Below are 12,304 nucleotides of genomic sequence, written 5' to 3'. Positions count from 1 at the left end.
AACTTCAAATGATCATAACTCCTCGTACACAGTGATCTAGGTGAGATACTATATATCAACGGAAAGATATGAGAGTCCTCTTTCTAATGAAATTGGTTTCATCCAATTTGAATATCAGAGTAAAACGTTATAGTTGATCTACTTCAGACTATCAAAACAATCCACCAAAGGATAGATTCGAGAATTTTTTTAATTTTTAGGGGAGTTTTGATCATTTCCCCTCACCCAAAATCCGTCCAAACCCTATATTAAAGCCTATTAGAAGCATTATATGTTATATTTCATCAAATTCCCTCAAAAAGAAAACTCTAAGCTCCTACATCCAACTTCAAGAACCTCCAAAGTTCACCATTAATTCTGCAAATTTAGTCAAGATTCCAAGTTCCTTGTTCAAGAACTCCAAGAACCATCATTCAAAGGCACGATAAACATCTCAAAAATGAGTATTGATCTAAAGTTCATCATTCAAGGTATGTGGAGTTTTTCAACAAGAACTCTCTTTCGTTCTTGTGCCCAAAAGTAATTTTCTTTACAAAGGCATGATTTTTATTTGATTTTTATGAATTTGAAGCATGAACCCATATCTTATGATGATTATGATGAAATCTTGATGTTTGTGATTTTGAAAGATGAATTTACATGTGTGGAGATATAAAGCATGAATCTTGAACGATATTTATCATGATTTTGATATTTGGGTCGTGAATCCCCATTGAAAATTGTGTTTTTTTTTTGAGAAAGTGTGTGTATAAGCACGTTGATGGTGAATATTTGAGATATTTTGAATGATTTGACCTTTTGGTCTTAATGGAGTTGTTTTGAACTCGTGTGTGAAAGAAATCCACAACGTGGTTGATTTTGATAGATGGAAAGCATGATGGCTCCCGATGTATATTTATATATTACTGAAATTGTTTTGTTATGGATTGTCTTTGAAATGAACTGAGCTAAGTTCGGGAGAAATCTTTAGTATCGAGTGGGAGGTATAAAGCGACCTTACTTTCCTAGAACTACGTGCCCCCGTAGGAGTGAGCCTGAGGTTGATTTATATAGTGATCACTAGTTTGTGTGGATTTGATATTGATAGTCCTACTCCGATGGCAAGGATAGGACGGCTCTCCCCAACGTGGGTTGTACGTTGGACTCCATGTAGCTCATATGGTTTATGTCGGTTATAGGATCTCCCAGTGTGTGTGTGTTTCCTTATGTCTATGGTGAATGGTGAAGTGATTTGAAAGTGGAATTGTGAAAGTTATTCTTTCGAAAGATTTAAATGATATTTACATTATGAGAATTGATATTCTTGATGAACTGAAAGTGATTGACAAATTATATGATGACTCACACATGTTATTGTACTTATTTCATCCTCTCATGATTATGATGATTTTTTTCAGGCTATGTGAGTCTTTCATACATCCTGCATATTTCTTATAAATATTTATGATGATGATGTTTATACAACTGCATACACCCCCATATACTCGGTTCCTTTCCATGGTACTGACCCACATCTTCGGATGTGGGCTGTATTTTCTCAGAATGTAGGTTCAGGTGCTCAATTCTAGGTTCGACAGTGATTCTTCGGGCACGTTGTTCTACATCCTCTGTTGTGGTGAGTCCTCATGTTCCGAGGACATGATGTCTGATGTTGGTTTCACAGAATTGTTTATATTTGATAACTGAGTATGAGTCAGTTGGGGCATGTCTCAATGGCTCGCTGGTTTTATTGATTCTCTTAGAGGCTTGTCAGACTAGTATAGATGTTGGGAGTTGACTAATAAGTCGTATTTTGTTATCTTTCTGAAACTTTTATTCTTGGATGATGATTACTCTGTTGATATTTGAGGGTTATTTATGGAAAACCCGTTGATTTGTGTTGAACTGAATGAAAATGGCTCAAAGGGTTAGCTTGGGGCTACTCGTAGCCTTAAGCACCGTGTGACACTGCAGGACCTATTTTTTGGGGCGTTACAAACTTGGTATCAGATCCTAAGGTTTTAAGGTGTCCTAGGGAGTCTGACAAGCCGCGTTAAGTAGAGTCTTGATTATTGGTGTGTAGCGTGCGGCATCTATGAGCATACCGATGGTCAGGCTGAGCGGACCATCCAGACCTTAGAGGATATGTTGAGAGCTTATGCACTTGACTTTAAGGAAAGTTAGGATGATCACTTACCGTTGATAGAGTTTTCTTACAATAACAGTTTCCACTCTAGTATTGGCATGGATCCGTTTGAAGCCTTATATGAGAGGAAGTGTAGATCACCCATAGGTTGGTTAGAGGTGGGTGAAGTGGCTGTGAGTGGTCCTGATTCTGTATTTGAGGATATGGAAAAATTTAAGTTGATTAAGGAAAGGTTGAAAACTGCGCAGAGTCGTCAGAAGTCATATGCGGATGTTAGAAGGAGAGACCTTGAGTTTGAAGTTAGTGACCTAGTGTATCTGAAAATTTCACCCATGAGGGTGGTGAAGAGATTCGGAAAAAAGGGGAAGCCTAGTCCTCGTTATGTTGGTCCTTACAAAATTCTTAGCCGTGTTAGTCGAGCTGCCTTCCAAGTTGTCCTCTGTTCATCCAATATTCCATGTCTCCATGCTTTGAAAGCATATTAGCGATGCTATGGTAGTGATTTCTCTGTGAGTACTGATATTCAAGAAAATCTTTCTTTTGATGAGATTCCTGTTGAGATTCTTGATTTCAGTGTCCGAAGACTAAGGAACAAAGAAGTTCCCTTGGTTAAGGTATTGTGGCGAAACCAATCTGTTGAAGGTGCAACTTGGGAAGCTGAGGCGGATATGCGATCCAAGTACCCGCACCTATTTTTTGCGAACTCCGATATAGCCGAAGGTACCGTTCTTTCCTAAATCATGCACTTTTGATAAAAGTTGCAGCAGTTCAGCTGTCATTTATTATGCGTTCAGCTGTAGTTTCTTGAATTTATGCATTTCTATGTTGCATTCGGAGTGAGAAACGATGTGGTGATGAGTCTAACGAATGGTTTCAGCTGTATCCTCTATTCCCTATCTAATCTTGGCATGTCTAACATCATTCGAGGATGAATGTTTCTAAGGAGGGGATGATGTAATACCCCGGGAAATTTTTCGTTGAAATTTTATGCGTAAACGTGTTGGGTTCTATCTTCTAGAATGAATTATAAATTTTTTGTGTGGAATGTCTTATATTATGACCCACCATTGCGTAGAGTATCGAATAAGCTTTCCAACGATATGTGGATCATCCAAAACAGACACCCAAGCGACGAGTGATGAACCTTCCAATTGAACCATGAATAGTAGTGAACAGTAAAACGTGCAGGAAAAAGTACTGAAATCTTGATATTTATGATTTTGAAAGATTAATTTACATGTGTGGAGATATAAAGCATGAATCTTGAACGATATTTATCATGATTTTGATATTTGGGTCATGAATCCCCATTGGAAATTGTGGTTTTTGAGAAAGTGTGTGTTATAAGCACGTTGATGTTGAATATTTGAGATATTTTGAATGATTTGATCTTTTGGTCTTAATGAAGTTGTTTTGAAATCGAGTGTGAAAGAAATCCACAACGTGGTTGATTTTGATAGATGGGAAGCATGATGGCTCCCGATGTATATTTATATATTACTGAAATTGTTTTGTTGTGGATTGTCTTTGAAATGATCTGAACTAAGTCCGGGAGAAATCTTTAACACCGAGTGGGAGGTATAAAGAGACCTTACTTCCCTAGAACTACGTGCCCCCGTAGGAGTGAACCTAAGACTGATTTATATAGTGATCACTAGTTTATGTGGATTTGATATCGATAGTCCTACTCCGATGGCAAGGATAGGACGGCTCTCCCCAACGTGGGTTGTACGTTGGACTCCATGTAGCTCACATGGTTTATGTCAGTTATAGGATCTCCCAGTGTGTGTGTGTTTCCTTGTGTCTATGGTGAATGGTGAAGTGATTTGAAAGTGGAATTGTGAAAGTTATTCTTTCGAAAGATTTAAATGATATTTACATTATGAGAATTGATATTCTTGATGAACTGAAAGTGATTGACAAATTATATAATGACTCACATGTGTTATTGTACTTATTTCATCCTCTCATGATTATGATGATTTTTTTCGGGCTATGTGAGTCTTTCATACATCCTGCATATTTCTTATAAATATTTATGATGATGATGTTTATACAACTACATACATCCCCATATACTCGGTTCCTTTTCATGGTACTGACCCATATCTTCGGATGTGGGCTGTATTTTCTCAGAATGTAGGTTCAGGTGCTTAGTTCCAGGTTCAACAGTGATTTTTTGGGCACGTTGTTCTACATCCTCTGTTGTGGTGAGTCCTCATGTTCTGAGGACGTGATGTCTGATGTTGGTTTCACGAAATTGTTTACATTTGATAACTGAGTATGAGTCAGTTGGGGCATGTCTCAATGGCTCGCTGGTTTTATTGATTCTCTTAGAGGCTTGTCAGACTAGTATAGATGTTGGGAGTTGAATAATAAGTTGTATTTTGTTATCTTTCTGAAATTCTTTTATTCTTGGATGATGATTACTCTGTTGATATTTGAGGGTTATTTATGGAAATCCCGTTGATTTGTGTTGAACTGAATGAAAATGGCTCAAAGGGTTTACTTGGGGCTACTCGTAGCCTCAAGCACCGTATGACGCTCCGGGACCCATTTTCTGGGGCGTTACAACTACATTTCGTATGTATTGAATGGACCAATTAGAGATATTCGTTTATGTTCTGAATATTAATAAACGATTTCTCTAGACCATTACATGTACTTATACTCTTAATCTTGATAAAATTATTATGATCTATATGGTTTGTTTTATCATTTTAATCTATTAAAAGGTGAGACTCTTTTGTGAGTCAACATATTCTTGATAGGTTGGATGATGATGAATCACTTAGTGAAATATTAATTGGTTGATAGAACCATGTCTCGGACTTGAGATAGAAGACACCCCTTTATGGTTGCTTATAAGTTTTCACATGAAAACCATTCAGGTGGATTTTATATCCGTCATGTGAAATAAGTTAAGCATTATAAATAAAGGATTAAATTAATTAATGAGTTAAATTTTTCAGAGAATTTAATTTAATCAATTGGTGTCGGTAATTTTAACATGGGGAGTTAAATAAGATGTAATGGTAGATTTTGAAATTAAATTGAGGAGTGCAATTACATATTTTTAGTGGAATAATTTATAATTTATTATGATATGATAATTCTTTCATCATCGAATTAATATCATAATTGGAAACCTCTCTTAATAAATCTGCAGTCTCTGCTATACCTGATTAACTAATCAATTTTGAAAAAAAAAAGGAACTTACTAGAAGAAGTAATATTATTTACTGGTCTTCTGGAAGGAAGATAATATCTTCTGACTTTAAATGGTTGAAAACGTTTTGGACAACTAAAGAGGCCTAAAAACGTTTGCCTCTTGTTTTTTCTTATTTATGAGAAAAGAAAAGAATAAATAGGGTTTAGGGTTCAGAAGATAAAAAGAATTTCATCTATTCTTTGAGTCCAAAAAGAATTGCCCACACAAGTTTGATAAGCAATGGTTAAGTCAGGCAATAGTAGAAGACTGCAAAACTGAAGGCCAAGACATTGGACAATATTTGTAAAAGCTTCAAGAGGTAAGTTTTTTAATTGTCGTTTTGATTACGTTATCTAGATTATATGTAAGTTATTGATCCTATAGAATTATTGCTTCCGTTGTGCATGTTCTAACAATTGGTATCAGTAGTCTTCTTACATATGCTAGATAATGTAAAAGAAACTGCATGATTTTTTGTACATATTTTTGATAATAATTGTATAAATCATGTTGTTGCTGGTTGTTTTTCATGTTTTGATGATGTTATTGATTAAAATGGAATTTAAGTTTATCATCAAGAAAGCATAAAACGAATTTTGCATAGTTTTGTGAAAATTAATTTTACAGATTAAGTTCAAAATGATGATGAGTCTCGACTATGACCAACTATAGTCGTTACTCACTGTATGAACAGTAGCAGTAAGGCCAAGCAGTGCAGGAAGCGCTGCTGTCCCTCGTAACAGCTCGACCAATAATTGTTGATTTGGTCAATTTTGGAGTTTTTCAGTTTTTTGACGAACTCCGAATGACCTGAAATTTGGTTCATTTATTGGAAATGACCCACTAAATAATACACACAATTAATTGCTATCCAGACCAAGTTTGGCCATTCGGGGTTGTTTTGATGAGTTTTGGGGCATTTTTATTTTTTTAGAAAAATTAAAAATTTTGAAAAAATTATTTTTCGCAAACCAGTGCTGATAGAGATCATTCCTTATGATTTTCAGTGGTTAATAACAGATCATAATGTGAGTTTACATGTTGACATCGGCATCTTCTCCATCGGATAAACTTGTATATTGTAATACTATTTTATAGTCTCTTATTTTTTATGACTTGTATTAAATTTTCAACTAAGTTACATGTTGGTTCAATGATATAGAGACTTATGAAATGTGATATTTATCTAACTAAAATCAATAGTTGACTCTCCAACTAAGTTGGTTCTGTTTCATTTAAGAGATAAAATATCTGACATTACATGTATATTTGCTTAAATGGTTAAGCTTTCCTAACGATTCTAACTGTTTATATGCATGGTTATATGTGTGATTTGTTTTTGAAGAATTTTATTATTCTACAGCATGTCTAATGATCTATTTTAATTTGATTATATAACAGATTAATCATGTCTTCATTCAATCCCTTAACTTCTATCCTGAATTAAAATAAATTAGAAGGCCCTAACTATGTGGACTGGAACGTAATTTGGATATTATTCTTACTGCTGAGGGCTTTAAATTTGTGCTGGTTGAGGAATGTCCTGTTAAGTTGGATGAACCCACTGATGATGAGATTAAAGCATACAAAAAGTGGGTCAAGGCTGTCGAGATGGCAAGATACTACATTCTTGCCTCTATGGCAAATATGTTGCAGCATCAACATCAGTCCATGACTACTGCTTATGATATGCTTGAATCTCGAAGAGATGTTTGGTGAACAAGATCTTGCCATGAAAGCACTTTTGACCATGAAAATGGTTGAAAGAACTTCGGTAAGGGAATATGTTCTCAAAATGATGAGTCTATTGAACGAGCTGGAAATTCTTAGTGTGGTTATTGATCAGGAGTCTCAGGTTGAGATGGTCCTACAGACTCTGCCAGATAGTTTTCAGCAGTTTTGCTTGAATTATAACATAAATAAAATGGACTTATCTCTTGCAAAACTGTTGAATAAGCTACAAGCGGTAGAATCAATCATTAAGCAACAAGCTCCTCCTGCGGCGTTGATGGTTGAAAAACCTTCGTCTTTGACTTCTAAGCCGAAAGGCAAAAAGAAAAAAAGAAGAAGCCTCATAAGGTTTTAGGTGCTAATGGTGGTGGGCTAAGCCCAAGGTCAAATGCTATCATTTCAAGCAACCTGGTCATTATAAGAAACAGTGTCCCGGCTACATAGCTAAGATGTAGAAACAAGGTACATATTTTTCATATGTCGTTGAAACATTTTTAGCGGCCGTTTCTACCCAATTTTGGGCTATATATTCGAGAGCCGCTAATCATATCTGCACATCCTTGCAGGGGTTTTAGGAAACACGATGCCTAAGTGAAAATGAACTTAACGTGTTTCAAGAAAATAGGGAACCAGCACCATCCTTAGCTATAAAAAATATTTCTAATTCGTCTAGTAGTTCTAGAGTTTTGACTTTGAATAATGTTCTTTACGTACCTTCTATAAGAAGGAATTTGCTTTCAGTTTTGTAACACTCCGTATTTTGGGCTAGAATGAAAATCATCATTCCTTCGCGTAGATGTTCCAAAAGCCATAAATTTGATGTACATATAGTGATTTAATAAATTATGTAGTGTGTGAATTTAGTTTAGCATGAGTCGAGATCATAGAGGTCCCTTAACTCAAGGACTAATTGAAAGCTTTCCTATTGTTCCAGTTTTAATGAGCGTCGAAACTTAGGTGAACTTCAATCAGTCATAACTCCTTGTATATGATGAACTGGGTGTCCTACTATATATCAAATGAAAGGACTTTGAGTCCTCTTTTTAACGCCACCAATTTTGCCAAAATCCGATATTGGAGCAAAAAGCTATGCCAATTTTACTCCAGCATATCAGCCTGGAAACTGAGTGACTACAATTCTGATGGCTTGTCACAAATCTGACGACTTGTCAGAATATGTCGTCAGCGTTAGGTAGAAACCCATCAATTTCAGCTCCTAGGTGACGACAAAAGCTGTTGACTTGTCACAAATCTAACGGCTTGTTAGCCTTAGTCGTCAGCCGAGAATTTCAGCAACTGAGAAGTGATTTTGTAGGGGTATTTTGGTCTTTCCCTCACTCCAAAAACCTTATACACGAATTAAATCACCCCTTGAGTGTTATTAATCAATTATTATTAGTTTTACAATATCAAAAACTTCCTCTTCACTCTCAAAATAGGATCAAATTAGGATTTTCTTCAAGAACAAAAAATTCAAGAAAATCAAGCCTTAAGTTCAATATCTCTAAGAAACAAATCAAGATCCGGGTTTCATCTATCAAGATCTAGGTTTCATCTTTCAGATCTTATAATTTAAGGTACGTGGGGTTTATCCTAAAAATTATATGGGCTTGAAAACACTAGAACATGATTTAAAGATTTTCAAGCATAATTTTAGAAAGGGGTTTTTAAATACATGATTTTATTATGCATTATGAATGTTTAAATGCATTGTTGATTTGGCCCTTAGGCCTTTCCTCCTAAGTTGATTTACATGTATACATATATGTATAAAATTTGAGGTTTAAGATTGTTTGAGAGCATAAATTATGGACTCCCTCTCTTGTGATAAATTAAAGATTTTGATTTTGTTGGAAAAGAGTTGAAATGCATGTTTATGATTTGAAAGATGTTTCAATGTCATAGTATTTGAAACATTGATTTAGAATTATTGACAGGGTGTCTTGAGATAACTATGTTTTGAAGAGAAGAATTGTAAGATATAGAGACTTTGGATATGGCCACCATTATTTGTTAAATTGTTTATAAAGAGAATTGCTTGCATGGTTTTACATAAATTTTAAATCATGAGTTCCTTGAATGAATTGTTGTTATGGTGGTCCTGAATTTCATGATTTGAAAATAGATATATAAACTGCTATAAATGGCTCCGAGAATGTGACTTGTAAGTCAATGGTATGACGATACCATATATGTGTATATGCCATGACGGAGTTAAAGATTTCAGAGTATGTTTTCAGAGCATGCATGTTTAAAGAACTAAAAATAGGCATAAAGAGGGTTAGGTGGTTACCCGAAGAAGGCATGAGTTCAAGTAACTCTTAGCCTGAAATCGTATTTACCGATACGGGTAGATTATTATTGTACACTGGTGACGGCCGTGTGGCGTAGTACATTCAGAGAATCCACCCCTTGCGGTACACTTGGGTTAGGGGCTTGGCTGCCGATTTAATGGCAGATCTCATATAGCCTGTGGGATTACAGATTGTAGGGTACACTACCTAGCACAGAAGTAAGACAAAGAGTGTCACAGATTTCATATGTTTTCATAGAGTCTTTTAAAATGCCCACGTGATTTCTTACTATATGATATGTTTATGAACTACTTTAAAATGCTTTGATATATGTTGAATATAAATGATTATTTTAGATTTGCTCTGCATACCAGTACATCTGTATTGATCTCTCTTCCCTACCTCTCAGGTTCTGAGGCTCAGTCTAGGGGTCCAAATAAGCAATAGATAATTTAGACAGCAGATCAGATTGTGCAGTGGTGAGCCTTCTCTATTCTAGAAGGCATGTCCTTTCAGATTATGTCATCTATTACAGTTTTGGTCTACTGGGGGCCTTGTCCTAGTTTGTAGATAGTTGTCAGATTTTCATGTAGTAGAGATTTCGTAGACTGTTCCAGATGTTGTTAGTGATTTTCAAATTTCATTCCTTATTGTTAAACTTAATCCAGAGTATGATCATGTTTTCATATTAGATTGTAATTCCGCATTTTCTTTTATTATATGAATGTTGTGCATGACTACTAGATAGAGTAAGAAGTCCGGACCTTCATGGTTTGGGATGTCCATCATGGCCTGGCCCTAGTTTGGGTCGTGACAAACTTGGTATCAAAGCACGGTTCATAGTCCCAAGGTACCTTCGAAATCGCGTCGAGTAGAGTCTTGTTTATGGGTGTGTAGCACATCACACTTATAAGTAGGAGGTTACTAGGTGTTTAGGAATGTTTCTCTTTCTTAATGTTCTGGTTTGTGCTATTGAGTTAGAATGTTCCTCTTTTATACTCTAATTCATGCTATGGTGTTGCCCATACGAAAGTAAAGTTATCCCAATTCTTTCCTTACTTTGATAGGCTCTGATATATCTCATTATTATCGTGAATCAAGTGAGAAGTTTAGAATTTATATTGTATAGTCCTTTTTGATGTCATATAAGATTTTAAAAATTGTGCAAAGACTTGAGAAAAGTCTGTTAGTGCTATAGAGTGGATTGATTCTAGTGCGAATTTTGGTTCTGATGAAATCTTATTTTTTAGCCTGCGGTATTAAGGGTATTCAGTCCTTTTCAAAAATTTATGTTGCAGATGTCATGTTTAAGAGGGAATGAGGTGTAGCAGAATGTTGGAACCGTATTTTTACCTGAGTAGTAGTATAAGTTAAAGTATCGATGTCATGATCTATTGGTAGTGAGATTAGACCAAGAAGCTGGTAATATGAAGTCATAATGTTAGAAGTCTGAGTGAGGGTGACTTTTGTGTGAATAAATAATTTAGTTGAATAACTGATGTTTGAGAATAATTTATCCTTTTATTGTGATAGACTAATGTGGTAGCTAGTAGCATGTGTGGATTGTATGGCAGTCTGTAGGGGGAAGTGTTTGACTTAGATTTTTATTCATACAGGGTAAGATGTGTATTCTTAGATCATTGAATATTATGTGTCAAGTTTCTATCTCTTGTAATCTTGTTATCATTGTGTTGTTGAAACCAAAAGTCTAGTGAAGCCGTGTAGGGCTCTTTCGATTCACTAGCATAGTTGCCTTGTCATTCATCTCATTTTCTTGTTCAAAAAAAGAAAAAAATCAAAGTCTAGTGAAGCTGTGTGGGGCCTATTTTGATTCACTAGCAACTTATTATTCATCTTGTTGTTCCTGTGTTGGTCGGGACTGGGGATTTAGTGGCGTAATATCAAGAAAAGTAGTAATGGAAATTTATTGAATATATGTATGGCCAAATCTTTTTGCATGAGATTGAGTTGGTAATGAAGTGATACGTCCCTGTGTGTTAGTTTAGTAGAAGGTAAGATAGAGAAGGAGTTATTAGTTAAGGCAAATTGTTGTTTACTTGAAGTATAAAAAGAGTTGTTGATGGTGCTTGTTGTACAAGAAAATTATAGGTTATTGATGAAGGTACTTAGTGGATGAGTATTGTTAATGTAGATGCCCCTGAGGTTGCAAGAGGGAGTTGTTAGGACTCATAGATCTATGAACTAAGTTTAGTTTTATAAAAAGGTAGATAGTAATGATGTGTAGAAGAAGGATGTGTTAATGGATTTTAAATAAGATAGATCATAGGGTTGTGATTAATCCTAACTGTTGTGAAGTTTTGGCGGATTAATGTTTTCAGATGTTTAGCATGTAAGGAAATTGTGTGAAGTTGTGGTTCATCATAGCTAAAACTAGACACTAAGTTGGAATAGTAGATGGTGATCAAGGTGGATATAATGATTGTTGTGGTGGCTGTTAGTTGTGTGAAAGTGGTCTAGTAGGCTTGAACAGTGTATACAAGAGCTTAAGTTTATTTGATTCGTAATCAAGTCTGATGTTGTAAGTATGATGTAGAAGTACGCCCAAGATGCTATGGGGTTGCATTATTTTCAAGGATCATTTCATGTTTTGTGGTTAGTAGTACTGAGTTCCTAGGCGGAGAAAGACTAGTTAGATAATATATGATGTTCTTGATAGCTAAGTTATGGAGTTATGATTAATGATGTTGAACTTTTTTTTTTGTGTATAATCTTGATTCTCATGGTGTAAAAATATAAGTTTGTAGGCATGATGCTGGTAGACTATGACAGATGTGGTATGGTCCGTCAAAGGTATGGAGATATCCATGTTTAGTGTTAGAAGAATCTAAGTTGGTGAATATTTAAGCTATTATAAGATGACTTTTGGGGCTATAGAAACCTAAGGGTTGAATCTTAGAAGGAGGTATTAGCATTGTTGTTATA

At 35.3% G+C, this 12,304-nt stretch overlaps 1 pseudogene; it reads left to right on the top strand.

Moving 5' to 3' along the window:
• The first annotated feature begins 6,744 nt into the window (after positions 1–6,744).
• On the top strand, positions 6,745–7,422 carry LOC107872097 (annotated as a pseudogene).
• The last annotated feature ends 4,882 nt before the right edge of the window (positions 7,423–12,304 follow it).

Source organism: Capsicum annuum, chromosome 5 (genome assembly GCF_002878395.1).
Source record: "Capsicum annuum cultivar UCD-10X-F1 chromosome 5, UCD10Xv1.1, whole genome shotgun sequence".
Taxonomy (NCBI): Eukaryota; Viridiplantae; Streptophyta; class Magnoliopsida; order Solanales; family Solanaceae; genus Capsicum; species Capsicum annuum.
This window is presented reverse-complemented; position numbering and strand designations above follow the sequence as displayed.